The following is an 18651-nucleotide window of genomic DNA, read 5'->3' as shown; positions in this document are numbered from 1 at the left end:
TTGTTATCATAGAGTCATAAAAGTTGGAAAAGACATCTAGGATTATCTAGGCCAATCATTCTCCTACCACCAATATTGTCCACTAAGCCATGTCCTTGATATTGTGTCTTTTTCTGACCTCACATACTTTGAAGACAACCTGTATGGATTTCACGCAGTAGTTCTGGGAAGAAAGAGAATAACCAGTAAGTATTTGAAGGTAGTGACAACAAGGAAGAAGGATCTCTTAGAATAAACACAGTGGTGCAGCTGGAGTTAACAGGATGAAATTAAGCAAAAAGGTGAAATGTAGGTAGATTGTCATGAGAAAACTTCTGTTCATAAGTTGGTAAGCTGTATTGGGATACTAAATTATTTCCCTAGAGAAATGAAGGAAAATGCTTTCAGTGGGATCTTTTTGTACTATTTTGTACTATTCTGTGCAGGGCAGCAGTCACTTCCAACTCTACTATAGAAAGTAGACTATCTGTGAAGTACTTGAATGGTAGTCTAGTTTACTGCTTGCATCAGTTACATACTGAGAAACTGATAAAGAGTGAGTTTCTTAAGTGTACAGAATATAAAGTGAACAAGAATAAAATGATGTTGTAAAATGATACATATATATTCCTTACTGCAGCTTTACAGGATCACGCAGACTCACAGAATCACAGAGGAAATCATCCAGTCCAACCCCTTGCTAAAGCAGGTTACCTACATTTGGTTGCACAGGACAGTGTCCAGGAGGGTTTTGAATGTCTCCACAGGAGACTCCAAAAACTCTCTGGGCAGCCTGTTCCAGTGCTCTGTCCCCATCACAGTGAAGTTCTTTCTCATATCCAGGTGGAACTTCTGTGTTCCAGTTTGTGCCCATTGCCCTTTGTCCTGTCACTGGGCATCACTGAAAAGAGCCAAGCCCCATCCTCTTCATACTGCCATTTAGATATTTGTAAGCATCGATAAGATGTTCATAAGATGAAAGACTGTTGATACTTAAGGATGGGAAGCTTGTAAGGTTCCACGAATATTGGTTTTGAAATAAGTTATGAATGAGCTATTTGAAAATGACTTGCAGGACTGAATTGAAAGACTGGAAAAACATAGTATGGATGGATTTCCATACTATTCTGGCTAGAATAGTTACTTGTGTTGATGTGATCAGTGGAAGGGATGGTGCTAGTCAAAATCATACTGCAAATGTGACTGTGAATAAATCTAAGAAAATGTGAATGATATTCTCATTTTTTTCCCATATCGGTAATATTTTTAAAAGGAAAAAATACTCTGCTGTGTTTATAATCCAGAACACTGGCACCAACTGAGCTCTGGAGAGATCTTTTCTCTTTGTTGTTGTTGCCATGCTGATGATTGTGTGTGTCTGGCCAAATTCTTCATCTCTTGCAACATCCCAGACTTTAAATTTCAGCACTTAAAAAATAAAATTTAATGTCTGGGTCACCAGCAAGATAGGGCTTCCCATCCTCCTGGAGGAAGTCTCTTCTTGTTCATCCTATCACACCCTTTCTGTTTGTGAAGCTTTCTGTTTTTCTGTGGGAGGGATAAGACAGGGAATCAACAGCTCTGCTTCAGATCTCCATGTTAGCTTTTTTTTTTTTTTTTTTTTCCTCTTTTACATTCTATGAATTGAAGTTTTCAGGAGGTGTTGTCTTTATGAGGAGGCAATGAGAACATAAGTAGTATAATTAGATTTTAATTACAAATGTAGAGTTTCCTTTTTTCTTCCTTCTTTTTCCTCCTCTTCCCTTGTAAGTGATCCAAGATAGAGATTCACTGCTCATTTCTGTGTTGGGTTGTCTTTCCTATCTATCACAGGTTTTTCTAGTTAAATTGGAAAGCCATTGGACATTACCATTGGGGAGCCAATGCATAGGCCTGTGTGCTCTCCAACACATTGATTTAGAGAGGGAAAAAAAAAAAAAAGCAAATTATATCAAGAGAAATAGAAACCTCAACAGTAGTTTACATTGGATTTCTGTAAAACTTAAGGAAACAAATGTGGTTTCCATTATTTTTCAGAACAACTTATTTGTGCTGCTTTCCAGCATGGTTTCTTATTTGAACATGTATGAATTGATTGTGAAAAGCTGATTTTCATGATATTGTTTCCCCTGTTTTCCAGAAACACAATAAACTATTTATATTTTCAGGATGCTCTTGAAGTTACCAAATCCAGAAACATGCCTGCGACCCGTGTGATAAATCAGCTATTTAAAATCTTCATTTTAAATAGGAAAAAAAAAAAAAAAAAAAATTGCAAGTGATATAGAAAGCCATTCCATACATCTGACCACATATGGAAGAAAAAGCAGCAGATCTAATTCCTGCAAATAAATAGGATCTTGGAAATGGAATGGATGTTCATGTGATTGCTTTGAGAGTTAACTTTCCTAAAAACTGATTTTATAATAGCTTTGTATTTCTAAGTGATGCTTGTTAACTGTCTTGGAGAGTGATTTCTTGTGTTCTCTGGAAAATGCATTATAGGATCTGGCAAAGGAAGAGGTAATGATTTTTTGATGTGGGCACTGTCATCTAGGAACTGGACAAAGACCTCTGTCCCTCAGGAACCAGCCCTCGACATTTTAATGCAGTCTGTTAAACAGCTATTTAGTGGTAATAGCTGTCAGTCATGGTTTACTGGAGATACATTTTTAGTGGTGATTTGAGGAGGATACGCGCGCCTAACTTGTGTAAAAAATTAGATTTTTTACACAACCCAAATGTGCAGTTTAATTTTTGGAGGAACTTTTACTTTATTTTTCTGAGCACGAGTTATCTGTAGAAACAAAATAGGTGATATTTGGGTTCGTGTGGTGGCTCTGGTCCCACCAAGCATGCATGTATAAATTTCGGTACCTACATGAAAATTCAGTGTGTTATTCAGAATCTGTGATGGTTCTGTAGAAGAAAATACCAGGTATATATTCATAGACGGCAAATTTATAGCTGCCTGCTTATAATTTTAAACAATACATACTGACGTCTTAAGAGTAAGCTATAAGGCTTGCTGCACTGGCATGTACAAAGCAGAAATTTAGTTGCAGAATCTGTATACTTCTGTTATACATATTTTGGAAGTACTTACACTAATGGGAAACAGACAAAAATTTCAGTTCACTGTTGTATACTTGAAGGAGAAACTCAGTTAACTTTTGTTTTATGTCTGTTGAAATACACATAGGTGCTCCCATACTTCTGTAATTGAATTTCCAGCCTAATAAAATTTTGTATTATTCTGGTCAAGTTATCTATACATTTCAGACTAGAGCAGATGGATGTAGCGTGGTGTGACAAAGACATGATGTTAGTGTTTTGCAACTAACTTTGAAACTACTGTTTATTATCTGGGCACTGTGTACTACAGTAAGTTGGTAAATATTTGCTGCAGTAATAGGCTGAACTGAATTAACAAAATGAATGGGAAAATATTTTGACTTTTCTCTGACTATATTACTCTGTGATGGCTTTTTTGAGCCCATATTGTAGGAAATGTGGAAGGTAAGCACACCCATTTGTAAAAATCTTTCTTTACTACAGAAGTATTAGACTTCTATTTGTCAGTAATCCTTTTAATAGCTAAAGAATGTAATTATTTAATAAAAAGGTGCTGGAATTCTAGATATCTCTGCCCTCTTCCAACAATTCATTATTAGCACTACACCAGAACTTGTCTCTTCTTTTAACTCCTTCGGAGTAATACCTGCAAAAAGAAAAATGGGAATGAGTGTGGAAAGGCTCCCCAGGTGCAGTGGGAAATCCATCATCTTAGACCAAGGCACTTATCTTAGCAGTCTGTACTGTGCTGCCTGGCTTTGCAGAGAAGTTGCTTTGGAGTGCTGATGTGGTCATTTCTGCCCTGAGGCCCTGAGTGGCAGCAGGCAGCCCCTGCACTGGGAAGGAAACAGACAACAGGTAAGGAGAGGGAGGACAGGAGCACCCTTAGCTGCTGCAGCTGTTTGCCAGTTGTAGGTATGCAAACAGCCTTGAGCCTCGGCAGAATATCTTTGTACAGGTCAGTGGTTAAATCGCATGCTTATATTGAAGAAATACAGGCTTCAGGTGTTTTCTGTCTAAAGGTTGTCCTGAAATCAGTCTGATCTGAGCAGCTGTTAATTTGCTTATCTAAGGTTGGGCTTCCAACCTTGTGAAGTCCAGCAGTTCTTTACTTTGCATTATAAAAGAGAATGAAGTAATGCTCTTACTGATATGAAAAAAAGAAAAGAAAAAAGTTTTATCTAAAAGTTTTCACGTTGGACTTTTAGAAGAATGAATATTTGTTCTTTGTCTCTCATTTTCTAGAGTAAAAATAGAAGATTTGCCAAATACTATCCTTTTGGAGAGTGAGAGGTCTGACAAAGTACTAATATTACTGCAGTCTTATCATTTACATTCTTTTAATTTTGCAATTCAGAAATATTTTTAGTTCAAGGTATTTTAAATTTATTTGATTTATTAGGCTTGAAAAAAACGTATATTGGATTGATCAAATATATTTGATAGGAAAGTATTTTGAAGTTATTACATTATGAATTTGAATACCCTGTCCAAGACTTTAAAGATCCTGGAAGATAGAGCATGTGATTTAATTACCTCTTTTTCATTTTATGAACTTGACCTCTGTTTTCAGCCTTGAGACAAAGAAAGACAAAGTACTTTGAGTGACTGGCAGTTGATATTAAGAAGGTATCTCCCACATCTCTGTCACATCCCATTGTAATGGCCAGTCCTTAGCATGGATGCAAGATTTCCCCAGAAAAATTCTGCCCCCCAGCTGGTGAATCCATCTGTTGCTTTACTTCCTTAGATGCTCTGAAAAATCCTCTCTTTGTCTTTCAGCTTCTACCCCAGAAATCTCTTTTCTGTGTTAGGTCTGGCTGTGAAGAGGCATCTAGGGCAATGTAGTCTACCAGCCTCAGTAGGTTTTTGAGAGTGGCCGATTTGCTCTGCTCCAAGAGATAACTGTAATATATAGGCTGTTAGGGTTGTGTTTTGTCCTCTCAAAGATTGTGGTGTGATTGTACATTTGTGGAAGTTTACTATATCTGACCCAGTTTGTTTTTGAGAAAGATGCTGGACACTTTTTTATGGCCTAATCAAGATGTTTTCATTTTCTAAGGAAAGCCACTAGATCAAAATCCTATGTTCTAATATTTGGGATCTGAGTCTGTTAATGGTAGCGAAGGCTGATGTCATTTGAATGACAGTGCGAGGACTGTATTCCTTCAAGAACAGTCAGGATACTGGATCATGACAGCACATAAGGTTAGGCTGACCACATAGAAGTAAATATGTCTTTTATAAGGAAGCCCATGTTTGAGAGAGGTGTTGGAGAGAAATCCTCAGCTCTCTGGACCGGTGACTTGTACAGTATTGGCAGTCTGTAGTAAGAAACATATTTGTGGCATCTTTTGACTTTCTCTGCAATTCTTTCAGCTGCCAGTTTTAGAGGCAAAATGCAAAGCTTTTCATGAAATTACAGTTGTAGAAGACTACTGTGTTAAATATTTTGGATTTATTTCTAGTATCCAACGTATTATTATATGTTAGTAGACAAAAAGTTCAAATTGAAGTGTAAAAAGAAACACCGAGTTACTTCAAACAATCAAAATAGGATATACTTATCCTCTAGCAAAAATTCAGACTCCTGCAACTACATAGGAAGTTATCAGGGAGCTTTAATTTAATTGCTAGATGCTTTGATATATTTTAGATTTGATTTATGTGCTGTTCATTTCCCTTAACCCAGCAATACTGTTAGTTGTTTGCGCTATGCCAATGCATGGCTGCTTCCCCGAAAGCATAACAATTTTAGTAGGACTGAAGGGTAAAAAACACTTTTTCTACGTATTCAAACCGTATAAGAATACAGGAATAAAAAGTATGTTATTGAATTATTTGACTTTGCTATGTAGTATTATAGTTACTGTTAAATATGGCTTTTGTATTTCTAAATATAAGAAAATAATTAAAAACAACAGAAAAATAGGCTTAACCTCATTTGACCTTTCTGACGTTCAGTCAGTTAAAAGGTTTGTAAGACGTTTAATTACCAAATGGTACGATCATTATTCATCTCATCATTTGATATATAACGTCAAGTGAATTGCCTCCCTGGAGTGCACTGTGTTTCACAGATCAATAGATTTAGTAAGAGCTTGAAGGAGAGCTTTATGCATTCGTAGAAAAGAAGGAAAAGTATATCTGCCTTGTAAAATGGCTTATGTAGATATTCTGTGAGCTTGACGGAGTTACTATTTTATTTACTTCTGAGGAACACAGAATCCTGTATCATAAAGGCATTTATTAAAATACTGTAAAACGCTTTATTGAAAATTAAAAATACTGTTTCTGTACTACTTTATGTAATGCAGTAGCTTTGGAAGTCTGTCTTGAACATCTGCATCTACAACTGCATTTTGAATATAGTTTCATTCGAATCTGTTAAAATAATTATGCTTATTATAACTGATTTTTTTCTTTGACATAACACAACAAACATGGTATGACAAAAGCTTGTCTAAATTCACTACCTATGATTGCTTAAACTATTCACGTTTTTCTGCAGTTTTAAACAGGTCTGGTTATTTCAGTTGTTCCCCCTCCCCCCCCCCCCCCCCCCCCCTTTTCCCATTTATTGTGATATTCGAGGATATATATGCTCATATGGAAGGAAAAAACCCTTACCCTTATCACTAACTGGCTAACTATACATAACCTATACATATTGAATAATTTTCTTATGAATTGTTTTAGTTAGTTAGTTTCAGAAAGAGTAGTTACATATAGGATTCTTCAGGTTTACTTTGACTTTTCACCCAATACCAGGGTTTGGCCCACTGGTCTGATCCCCTACTTCTAATGGAAGGGATTTCCAAGGGGCAGAACGAGACTCCTGGGGAGGGTCAGGCATTGTGTTTGTTGCTCTTCTTTCTTCTGAAGTTTCAGCTGCTCCATTTGCTATCTCAACTCACCAGCTTTCTGCTTAAAAAGTAAGAAAATAAAAACATGTTTCTCTGATAGCTCTCATATTAATGAGGATAAGCTTTTTATCCTAAATTTCTGCCTTCTTGTTGGTGCCTGTGTCACTCAGGCGCTGAGGAAGCTGCAGTTCAGCCACGCAAATCCTCCTGCCTGTGGGACACCAGCAACATTTCCTTGAAAATTCTCCTTCCTTATTCATGTCACTTACAACCCATCATCTACTCAAAGATTAATTTGAATTGTGAACAATATCTAAGCTTCCATAATCCCTTGCTCTTGTCCTCTTTCTTGAGCTGCTGTTCTGTGATGGAGAGGCCATAATTCTGCAGTGTCTTGTTCCTTGGGCCTGCCTAAAGTAACTCCTGCCGGGAGCTGTTTGATGTTTTAGCATGGAAATTCTTACCTGTTTTTGAGAACAACTTGGAAGAATTGTCAGGAGGCTTTCACAGTCTGAGATATTTGCTTTCTGTAATTCTTGTAAATGTAAAACCTGATTTGTCTGAACTCCTTTCACACAAGATCAGGTGGAGTTGTATCAGATACAGGCAGTGTTTCTGAGGTTTCATTCCTGTGTTTGTACTCGCAGCATTTTTAAGCAAATTAGCAAAGCAAATAATACCAACTTCCATAATAGTTAAGATAGCTGACATATCCGCTGTGTTATTCTTTTTACCTATTTTGCTAATGTCTCCTGCTGTCACTTATTGTTTATCAATTCCTTGAGTTTCTTTCAGGAAAAATACTAATTTAGTAGACTTTTCTCTTTTAAATGATGTAAATACTGGTTATTCTCAGTGAAGGGCTCCTATGCTCGTTAATATGCCAGAATTTAAAAGAAGTGCAGGAAACTTGCAGTCTTTTGTGCTGAAGTTGAACATCTGTAGACATTTTTGTCAATGGTATCACTTAAATATGATTAGAGTAATTAATGTTTGAGTTATGCATGAGCATCAGTAGTTTTGATGATACATCAATCTATGGCTTGACTTGACAAAGTTTGAACCATTAGGATTTGATTTCAAAATGTGTACATTTAATTTTGAGATTGTGAATAGATCTTTGGCTGAATAACCAAATGTATGCATTTAACATCTCTTTGGACTGTGTACATCAACAGTCATCTATTTGAAGATGTTCTTAAAAAGCCCTGTTCTATTCATCTGTTGGCATTTGTGTTTATTTGCCTTTACAGTTATTGCTTAACAGTAAATAGCCTAACATAATATGTATTTGAAGTGTGAAGCCAATTTTGAATAAAAAGTAATAGAACTATATAACTGTGGTGTGATCCTGATATCATCATCTTAGGCACTGTGGATGTTAGGATAAGTGGTTGGTGAGTGGAAAAGTACAACAAAACTTCAAGAGAAAGATGACAGCTATCACAAACAACTCTTTTTCATGGTACTGATATGAAGAGTGAATGGGTATGAGCAGTACTATCGAAACCACAAAGACCAATTGTTGTATTCCAGGCAGGCCTTTTTGCTTAAGTAAAATGTACAACATTTTCTGAGTGTTTGAATAAAAAATTCATACAAATAAATTCTCAGAAGGGAGGCAGTTGAGAAAAAGTTTCAGTTAAAACTTTGGAATATCTCTGCATTTAAAAGACATCATGCCACTGTAATTTGCTTTCCTTTTAGACACAGGACATTTTCTTCAAACTTCACATTTAACTATTGTTGAGCTCTTACAAGCAGAACTGTTTAATGAAAGTACATGATTATGACTATGCCATATTTATTACTGATGGTGAACCTCATTGTGATGATAATACAGTGTGAAAGAAGGCCAGATCAGCTCCTAAGAGGATTTGTCACGCTGTCAAAGATGATGTGGACAGTTGTCTTTGGTCCTATATATGTAGACTGTATGCCATAATGCTATTAGGTGTGGTGTGAGTTAGGTTGGGTTTTCTAAGAGATCTCTATTTTAGATACTGTTTCTAAAGAGTTCTGTGGTGAGCTCCCAAGTGAGATGAAGACACTTCCAGGATTCCTAAAGCACCACTGTCTTTGTCCTGGCATCCTTCAGTCATAGTGTCAGGAAGGCAAAACCATAAGTAAAAGACAAACTCTTAGGCTTGAGATCTGTCCTGTTCCCTTCTGGGCAATTGAACTTAAAAGTTCTCTTTGCTTTTTCCCAGGGACAAGGAGCAAGAATAATTTGGCTTCTTTGGTCCTGTTATAAACTGAATCATTTAATAAAGAATACAAGAAAAAACAACAAGTCAGCTTTCTGGAAGAAAATATCCAGAAATCTCTGCCAAATGCTATTGCATATTGTATGTGATGCTGTTTGGAGCTGAGAAGCAGAGTTCAGAAAATTACATGTATTGTGATATTACTGGGCATGGTCCTGAGCAAACTGCTCTTGATGACCTGCTTAGGGTTAGGGTTAGGGTTAGCGTGGGGGTATCTCCATAGATCCCTTCCAACCTCAACCTCATGATTTCCTGATTGCCTTAATTAGCCTATACTATGACTACAGTTTCAGATATCCATTGATACCAATTTTTCGTAGCTGTTCGAAGCACTGAATAATGGAACCTGGCTGTAAGTGATTTTTATTATTGGAATCAAAGACAATCAGTGTCTCTGAATGAAGAATCTAGAAGCAGATTCCTTCACGTTTCAGAGAGAAAAAAATTTTGAGACATAAAATTCTAGACTAGATCCTTGATAAAGGATAAAGAACAGATACATTAAAATCATTGGGTGTTTTATTTGCATAAAATATCTCCATCTGCTTTATACAGCTAAAAAAAAAAAAAAGATAAAATCCATTGCCCCATTCTTTGTAAACTTAGGAGCCCTTCTTATTCAGAGCTTCATTGAAACAATTTTGGTTTATGTATCTCTACAGATATTTCTAGAAGCGTATACTTTGGTGGTAGTATTGCTAACTGTGATATTCTAAAGACATAGGTAAGATCAGCATCTTGGGTGTTCTCTGGCAAAATGGATTTTAAGTAACTTCACATATGGAGAATGAAAGGCATATAAATGAGTGTCATCATATAGTCATAGAATCACCAAGGTTTGAAAAGACCTCCATGATCATCCAATCCAACCATCCACCTTCCTACAGTTTTTCCCCACTGAACCATGTCCCTCAGTACAACATCTAACAGCTTCTGGGTACTCTTTCAGAGAAGAAATTTTTCCTAATTTCCAACCTGAACCTGCGCTGGTACAACTTGAAGCCATTCCCTTTAGTCTTATTGCTAGTTATGTGGGAGGAGGGGCTGACCCCACCTCACCCACAACCTTCTTACAGGTAGTTGTAGAGAGTGATAAGGTCTCCCCTGAGCTTCCTCTTTGGCAGACTAAACAACCCCAGTTTCCTCAGCCACTCCTCATAAGACTTGTGCTTCAGTGTCTCAATATCTTTCTTGTAGATGTCTGTCTTCTGTATTCTTAGTCATTATGCAATAATCTATGCATAAAAAAGGAATTAATAGAGCCAGTATTATACAGAAAGGTTGTTGTTTGCTTTCAAAACTCATGAAGTAAGAAGTTTTGATTATTTCTCCTTTAAATCTCTAATGTGAGTTCATTAACACCACAGTAAGTGAGCTAGATGAAGCTTGCACAGTTAGTAAACATTGCGATTACGTATGCTCAGTTTTGGGATAAAGGAAGTAGGCTCCAGAAATCTTGGCCTTCTCTAAATTGTGTCCAAACTGAATAGCTTGTTCATACTAATCCAGTTATTTTTAATAAGCTTTTAAACTTCAGATTATTTGGTTTTTTTAAAAAAGCTGTGGAAATATATCAGTTGGAAGTGCGGAGTATAGAGTTTCCTAAAACCGTGGGACTAAACTCTAAGCAAAATTTTATCTGGATTCTAATGAACGTTTCTGCTTCCAAAACAAAAAGAACAAAAACAGAACAGCAACAACAAAACAAGATTCCTGCTCTGGATTTTATGATTGTGGAAAAAACACTTAAAAAATATGGCATTTGCATATGGCCTGTGCAAAGTTTTCTGTCCTAAATTGTTTTGGAGAATTGTCATAGTGTGTGTACGTGATCTTAGAAGTAGCTTTAATTTTCCTGTTTTGGGAAGCAGGAACTTGTAGTAGCTCCAGTACACTCCTTAGGGCTCTGCACAAGCATCCATGACAGCATGTGCTTACCTACACACGTGCATCTTGCTGTGTTTTATGGATGTTCAGACAACTGAATTAACTCTAGATCTGATGTATCCTGATCTTGCAGAAAGCCTGAAGCAGTATCTCTGAAACTGAGAATCTTTCGTTCATTTCATACCAGACATTATTGGTGACCTAGTTCATATCTTTCTGTGTTTATGATTTAGTTTTAAACATTTTTCTTTTCCCAACTAATGTAATTAAATTAATAAAATCCTAAATAGCCTGGAGGCACTTAAATTTTTTGTTTTATCAGACTGTCTCTACAAGTACTGACATACGATGTATCTTAACCTGATAAGAGGACCGCACTGTTACCATCAGCTTTGATCCATACTTTTGTGTACAGAAACATCCTGAAGATCAAGAAACTTTATTTTTACACTGCTTGTCCAACTGTGAGAAAAAGTAGAAACGTTTGTGTTTGGAAACCTTCTTGTAGTCACTCAGTTTGGATTCTCATCCATGGGATATGGAAGCTGCCCTTTGGGAAACGAGATTACTGATGTAATTTGTGGAATTTTATTTTCTGGCTCATTGAAAATAAGTACATAAAAATCTACATGATGATAATTCTATTGTTTACTTTTTTTTTTTTTTTTAATGTCAACTTACTCTTTTTTTTTCTTCATAACCACTTTTTTTTTCTTTTTTTCCTGAAAAATAAAAGAAATAAAAAAGAAAAAAAATATTCTGGCAATTAAAGTAGACTGCACGCGATCAGTAAAATAAGGACATACTGAGATTGCAGATTTTCTATCTACATAAATGAGAATTTCCATTTGGAACCTCCAGTTATTTTGAATTGATACACCAAGTTTTTGAGCTTTCCAAGCCATGGCTATGTGCCAATTCTCATCCCTTCACTTTTGATGGTATTGCGAGGGGATGTTTGGGGAATATTTTTTGTAAAAACATAAAAACGTAGTATTTAATGAGTTGTTGTGATTAATCAGAGTTTTAGAATTTGATTTGTTAGTATACCTTTTATGAGGTACAGTGTGCTTATCAGGTAAGAGTGCGTGTGATAACCTCTTCTAGTCATTTGGGATAAAAACAAAAAAAAGTTTTTTTCTGTCTTGGGATAAGTATTTTTATTCCAAAATGTCAATAATTTTTAATAGGAAACACAAAATGGAGATGATATTGGACATAGCCAGATCTTGAAGATTCCTTCTCTTACACTTTTTTTTTTAAATGCTGTGTTAGTGAAATATATTTAAAAAAAAAAAAAGAGGAAAAAGAAAAGAAAAACCAGAACAGAACAAAGCACAACAAAGATGTAACTAAAATAGAAAGATATATCTTTACCTCCCTAAAAGAGCCTTTGAATATTAAACTGTTTAAATTGAGTATTAAAATGTCCTTTTTTTTTTTTTTTTTTTCCATCTCCCTCCTTTAGGAAAACAAACGCCGACAAAACCAACCTTGTTTCCAATTAAAAAATGTTTGTGAAAGCAGTGTTGGCTTGCACGAACAGCGGTTGTGAAATTCAGTTCATGGCTTCACCTTTTTTGTGATATTACTGTATTTTCTATCTTGTACAAGTGTGTTTCTTCTTTATGCAATGTAACTTACTACAATATTTTGGGTATTAAATCATTCTTAATAGTTAGGTTTAAACCATAATTTGCATTCAGTTGCTGCAAAGTTAAATTGGCAAAGCCATACATCTCCTTTGTGGTACTGCAGATGATCATGAACATTCCTCTATCTCTAACTTTATGTTCAGAGAAACCCATTCATAAAACAAACCAGGTGGATGTGGTATCTATTTCACAGGAGCAAAAGAGAAAATGAGGAAACATAACTAGCTAATATATGGCATTAGTCCACTGTGAATGAATGAGTTGCTCTGCAGTCTTCTCATCAATAAAGTGAAATTTCTGTTACTTGACTGCCAGAGATACAAATCTGGGATTTTCTTACCAAATTAAACAAAAGTTGCTAACAGAAGGTGTTGATTATGATGTGTTAAAATATAGTATCTCCTTTTCCATGAAGTATATAATTTAAAATACCCTAATTGATTAATCTTATTTTAAGTAGTTAATATAATGCTGGAGTAACGTCACCTGCTCTTTCTTTCTTTTGTCCTGTTACGACAATTTATCCGATTGAGAATTCTTACCACCAGACATGAACTGAATTCCTGTGTTCTTCTGGCTTGACCGTCCCTGCAGAAAGTGCCCTGCTGTGGAATTGTCTATCTCCTTGGCTACCATAGCCTAGATTTGCTATTTTTAGCATACTTTGTAAGAAAACAGAAGTTTTGTGAGTTGATACAATCATGCTCTCTGTCTGTCTGTCTCCCACAATAATTCTTGGACCTGATGGTCAACTTCAGACAAATTGCTGGAGGAATAGTGGCCTTGAAGATACTAATATCCATGAAAACAGTTGTCTTGTATAACAGAAGCAGCCAAAATAGTGTGTCTGGTGAGGAAAAAATGTATTACATGTGTCCATACTGTTATTTGTACGTTCTATTGCTCTCTGAAGTAACTGTTCTGAGAACTATCTAGTTCTGCTTATTTATTAATTCCTTATCCAACTGCAGTACAAATCTAGAACTATTTAATTGTCACATGTTATTCAGTTTTATTTGAAAATTTAATTATGGGATTAATTCTGTTCAAGTAGAAGGAATCTCTGTTCCTTAAAAAATGATATTGTTTTAGAAAGAATGAATTCTTCACTTTTTAATCTTAAATTGCAACATTGAGCAGTTAAGTTTTTATTCAAGTTTAGAGAGAAAAAAATTAGGTAGATAATTATGGTTATTTCTTCTCTGAATTTCAGCCCCTATTGGCCAAATGAATAATATAATCTGTGAAAGTAGATTAGTTGTTTTTTTATTTTTTTAAGTTTTTTTTTTTCAGACTTTGTAGAAGAACATATACACAGGAGAGAGACTACGTATGAAATTTTGTGAAAGTTTCACATGTATTTATATCTTGGTTCCACATTGGTGGTGGTTTTGACATCTGGAAATTAAGATGTTTTTAATGGAAGATTATTTATCTTTTTTTTTCATTTTATCCACTTTCGTAAGAAAATTCTTTGTGGTAGAAATTCATTTCCTTGGCATTGCATTCTATTCCTAGTATCCACACTTTGGCTATTTACCTTCCAGTTTCAGCAGCAGAGTAGGCGTGGGACAGACAACAACTTCTACACAAAAGCAGCACTAAATAGCATTTAAATAATTTCAGTTCAGAACTCAGTCTATCCAATGCAGTGATGAAACGTAAGTCCTGGGGAAACAAATAATGTGGGACATAATAATGAAGAATTCAGGAAAGGTCATGCAGTGGAGGTTGAAATAATACCATATGAACTGCTTTTCTTGAGGCATGTTCTGTTTTTTAAATGCTTTGCTTGCTTTTGCAATCTCAGCATTCTTTAATGTAGAAGATTAAACAAAAGTTTCCTTTTTTAAAAATAATCATAACAGTAGTTCCATTACACAGATTTACAGACTTCATATTCATCGCAGTGTTATGAAATTTAGTTCCATGCCTTGGACTTCACCCTTCCATCCAAGTAGATGCAGCAATATGATGTTTTCTGTGTGGCACTTGAAGAGCTACAAAAAAAAAAAAAAATGAGACAAACAGTGCAGGTAGACTTAATAATTATTTCTTATGAATTATTTAATATATTTTAAATATAATATATGCATGTGTTACATTTCATTCAAAAAGACCCCTAAGCACTTTAAGCTGTGCATAAAAGAAAATTGCTTTTTTCCACTTGCTTAAATGCACCCTCTGCTGGGGTAAAACACAACAGCTGTGAAGTGCAATGTGATCTTGAAGCACAAGTGTTCAGGAATTCTGTTTTATGGCTCATCTGCAGTACCACAAATAGCCAAAACTCTTAGACAAGTATGGAAAGGTATTTAGTATTAGTTGGTTCACAGAGAAAAGTGTCACCTGTATAATCTTGATCCAGTGCAGGCTTTTCCATCTTACAACCCAGTTATACTTACATATCCATAGACTGAAGAGTTGCAATTCCTAGTAGTCTCATCTTTCAGAAATAACATGTTTGGCAGCATGACGTTATTTATGTTAAAGGTTGTTGAAAATAACTTCAAGGAACTGCTTGACATTGTGTTTGTGTGGTTCCTGTGTTGTGGTTGAAACCATTTGGTTTCTTTTCAGAAAAACCACTCACATTGTGGGTGTTCCTGCTTTAAAGAAAAAACAACAGAAGACAACTCAAACTTATCTTGAGTTTCTTGTTGCTTCTGGGAGGTGTGTTAATCTTGCAGGTGTCTATATTTGGGGACCAGAATTGGAGGCTTGTTTAGAGATAGGAAGTACTATTGTGTGTTCTTTCCAATAACTTACTGTCAGAAGCCCTACAGAAACCTTGCAGGTAGTATAAAATAATTGAAAAGCAGAGGCTTTTCCTTTTTCCTGTAAAACAGGAGTCCAGGAAAGAGAAAGGTTGGCAGTAGGTATCCCTTCAACAGCGATAGGTTCTGCAAAACTTACATGGGCAAATTTCAGTGGAAAAAAAGTCTTGAAGTGTGGAAGGAATGTTCCGCCCTAGAATGAGTGACTTTGAAATTAAGCTCTCCCTTCCCTTCCCTTCCCTTCCCTTCCCTTCCCTTCCCTTCCCTTCCCTTCCCTTCCCTTCCCTTCCCTTCCCTTCCCTTCCCTTCCCTTCCCTTCCCTTCCCTTCCCTTCCCTTCCCTTCCCTTCCCTTCCCTTCCCTTCCCTTCCCTTCCCTTCCCTTCCCTTCCCTTCCCTTCTTTCCCCACAGAACTTTTGCTTTATTTCAGCCTTTTTTCTTCTGTCAGGTTTCCACCAGTAGGTACCATCCCATAAACCTCCTAGTATGTCCTACTAAAGGCCACGTGTTACTTAATCATAATACTTTATCTGAAAGACGAGTGAAATAAAGAGACTTTGCAAGCAAATAGAATTTTTATTGTATATTCTGTAACCATAAGGGGATTACTTGACCTCTTGTGTCTTTTGCACACATCAAACTCTATTCTGAAGCTGTCTTAAAGCTTGCAGTAGCTCATCCTCTAGGGATTTTCCTTTTGTCTGTCAGTCCACAGATAGGAAAACATGTCCAGTCATATTTTGTCATATGTAGAGCATCTCTGCCTTTTGATTGTGAATATTCCTATCAAATACAAAAATACTTTGTTGCACTGAATCTGTGACTGGCACTCACATGGTATTTTCTGATTAATAAATTGGCATCTTAATAAGGGTTGATTTGGGAATTTGTGGAACTCAATTAAGTCTTTCCTAAACTAACACTTGTTTTCAACGAAAAAACTATAGAGTTCTCTGTAAAAGAGTATTTTTTGAAGGCTTAGATGTGTACATCACTTTGTAGCCCCAACTATAGAGACAGGAATGGGCATGTGCATGCTGCTCTGGCTCAGGCCTAGTTTCAGCCATGTCTGCTTACAAAAACATCTAGCTGCTCCTTCTGCTTAACGTGAGTGACAAGTGCTGAATAAACTCCCATTCCCTGGCTGTATCAGTGCTGTTATCACAGCAGATCTTGCTTCTTAATGCAACCTGTGGCTCAGAGATGATGGCATATGGTGCTGCAGCTATCAGCAAACCTGTTTTTAAACTACCACCTATAGCTTATTTTTCTTTTTCTGACAGTATATCTTATTTCCTGTGACATTTTGTTTGGGTTGGGAAGTAAAGGTGAGTAACTGTACTTCTATACAAGAAAGCCTTTCACACTTGCTGTAGTTGTTCAAGTATGCCTAGAGAAGTATGGTGAACTCTTAATTTTCTTTTCAGTCCCTTGTCAAATTAAGGACACTGTTTAACTCCATGCTTAGAACCTGGTCTAAACTATACTTTGTTTCTAAAATTGTCAAGACTATGAGGAATGTCTACTAATTTTCTTATGAGATTCTACATGACACTGATTGCCTTATTTTCCTAATGAATTTAGTCCAGGGGAGTCCAGTGCTGGAGTAATTATTAGTAATTTGGGAACTTACTTGTAGATTTTGTGTCTTATTCAAACAGGTGAGTGCTGTAGTTAGGTAAACAGCACCTCTCTGGGTTAGCTATCCGACTGCCAGGCAATGCATTCATTATTTATAGGTCTCAGTAGTTACAAAAGTAATTAAATAGAATAAATGAATGAATAAAAAAATTAAAATTAATTATAATTTTGTTGTGAAGTGCCCTTTGTCTTCATCTCAGTATATTGTTACAAAGTCAAAATACATACTATTGTAATTGCAGTTTGGAAGTGGGGAAAAAAAGAAAGTAATATGGACAGTAAAAGTGCAGTGTATGTTGAAATATTTCTCAAGCTTCTTCTTCCAAACTGGAATAATCTGAAGAAAAATTATGTGGGATGAGGTGTCTCCTGTGCATTTGTAGGTTGATACATAAAAATGTTTGCAGTCCTTCATTTACATTAGCAGTGCTGACTCTAATTCTGTATCTTTTCAGTTAACAATGTGCGATTTTTAGAGCTTCCCCATGAAATATTTGGTATTCATTCTTCTGTTTTGACCTCTATCTAGAACACTGCATTTCTGAGACTGAGAAATAAGAATATAGATAAATATAGTGTTTGTCTTTTTGCTGGGAAGGTACACAACCTGTTCCTTGGATCAAAATTGCAAAAATATAGATGCAAATTGTTTCTTGGAGCACTCTCCCCTTCTTATGTTGAATGTATTCATCTGCAGTATAGTCTCAGTTTTGAGCAACTGTTTTGGGCATGAGGGGAAATGATTTGGCATAAGGAATGCCCAGAGTCCTTTTTACTAGCTGCTGATGGGGTGACTGGGCTCTGAAAGCAAACCGAGTCTCAACTCTCTTGTCCACATTTCACAAATGCTTTGGTTGATCAACCAGCAGTGCCTCACCAGATCAGAATTCCCCTTGCTTAGGGCTTCATGTACTTAGAAAAAGTTTAGGATCTTATCTGATTTACAGCCTTGTTTCTGTATAGCTTTGTGAGTATCTCAACAGTATTTTGTAAGGTTGGGTTCTTAATGCTTATCATCTAGTTCAACATGATAGAACTAGTAACCAATAAAGCATAATCAAAAAGAAAACTATGTAGTAAGAGCAGATTTGTTTCTGTGCATCTCATGATGACAGAAAACGTTCACTAATTATTTGTTCCATGCTTGGAGGGACCAAGTCTAAACCCCTGACATATAAAAAAAGAAATATTTATCACCCTCTAAGGTGTTAATTACCATCAGTAATAAAAAAAGCTTGAAAAATCCCTGTATAAGGAATTAAGTAACTTGTTGTTTTACCATGCAAAGATTTGTGTATCATTTTTTTCTGATTAAATTCTGATCAAACTAGTTTTCTAACCAGCAGGTGGAAGTGCAAGGTAGGGAACCAGGGTGGTATTATTGCTGGCAGTCATGAAAACATCAAGCCTTTAAGAATAAAAAACAACATCTATTTTTCTTTGTTCTTTGAAAACAGGTTTTCTGCTTTCTGGGTTCCAAACAAAGGAATTAAACTTCCCTATAC

At 36.0% G+C, this 18651-nt stretch overlaps 1 protein-coding gene across 13 annotated transcripts in view; it reads left to right on the top strand.

The window, feature by feature from the left end:
• The window catches only part of FOXP2 (forkhead box P2), a 414481-nt gene that overhangs the window by 131696 nt on the left and 264134 nt on the right, over positions 1 to 18651 (top strand). The window lies entirely within an intron of this gene.

The sequence above is a fragment of the Phasianus colchicus genome, chromosome 1, assembly GCF_987193195.1.
Source record: "Phasianus colchicus chromosome 1, bPhaCol1.hap1.1, whole genome shotgun sequence".
Taxonomy (NCBI): domain Eukaryota; kingdom Metazoa; phylum Chordata; class Aves; order Galliformes; family Phasianidae; genus Phasianus; species Phasianus colchicus.
Note: the sequence above shows the minus strand (reverse complement) of the source record. Positions and strands in the feature narration are given on the sequence as shown.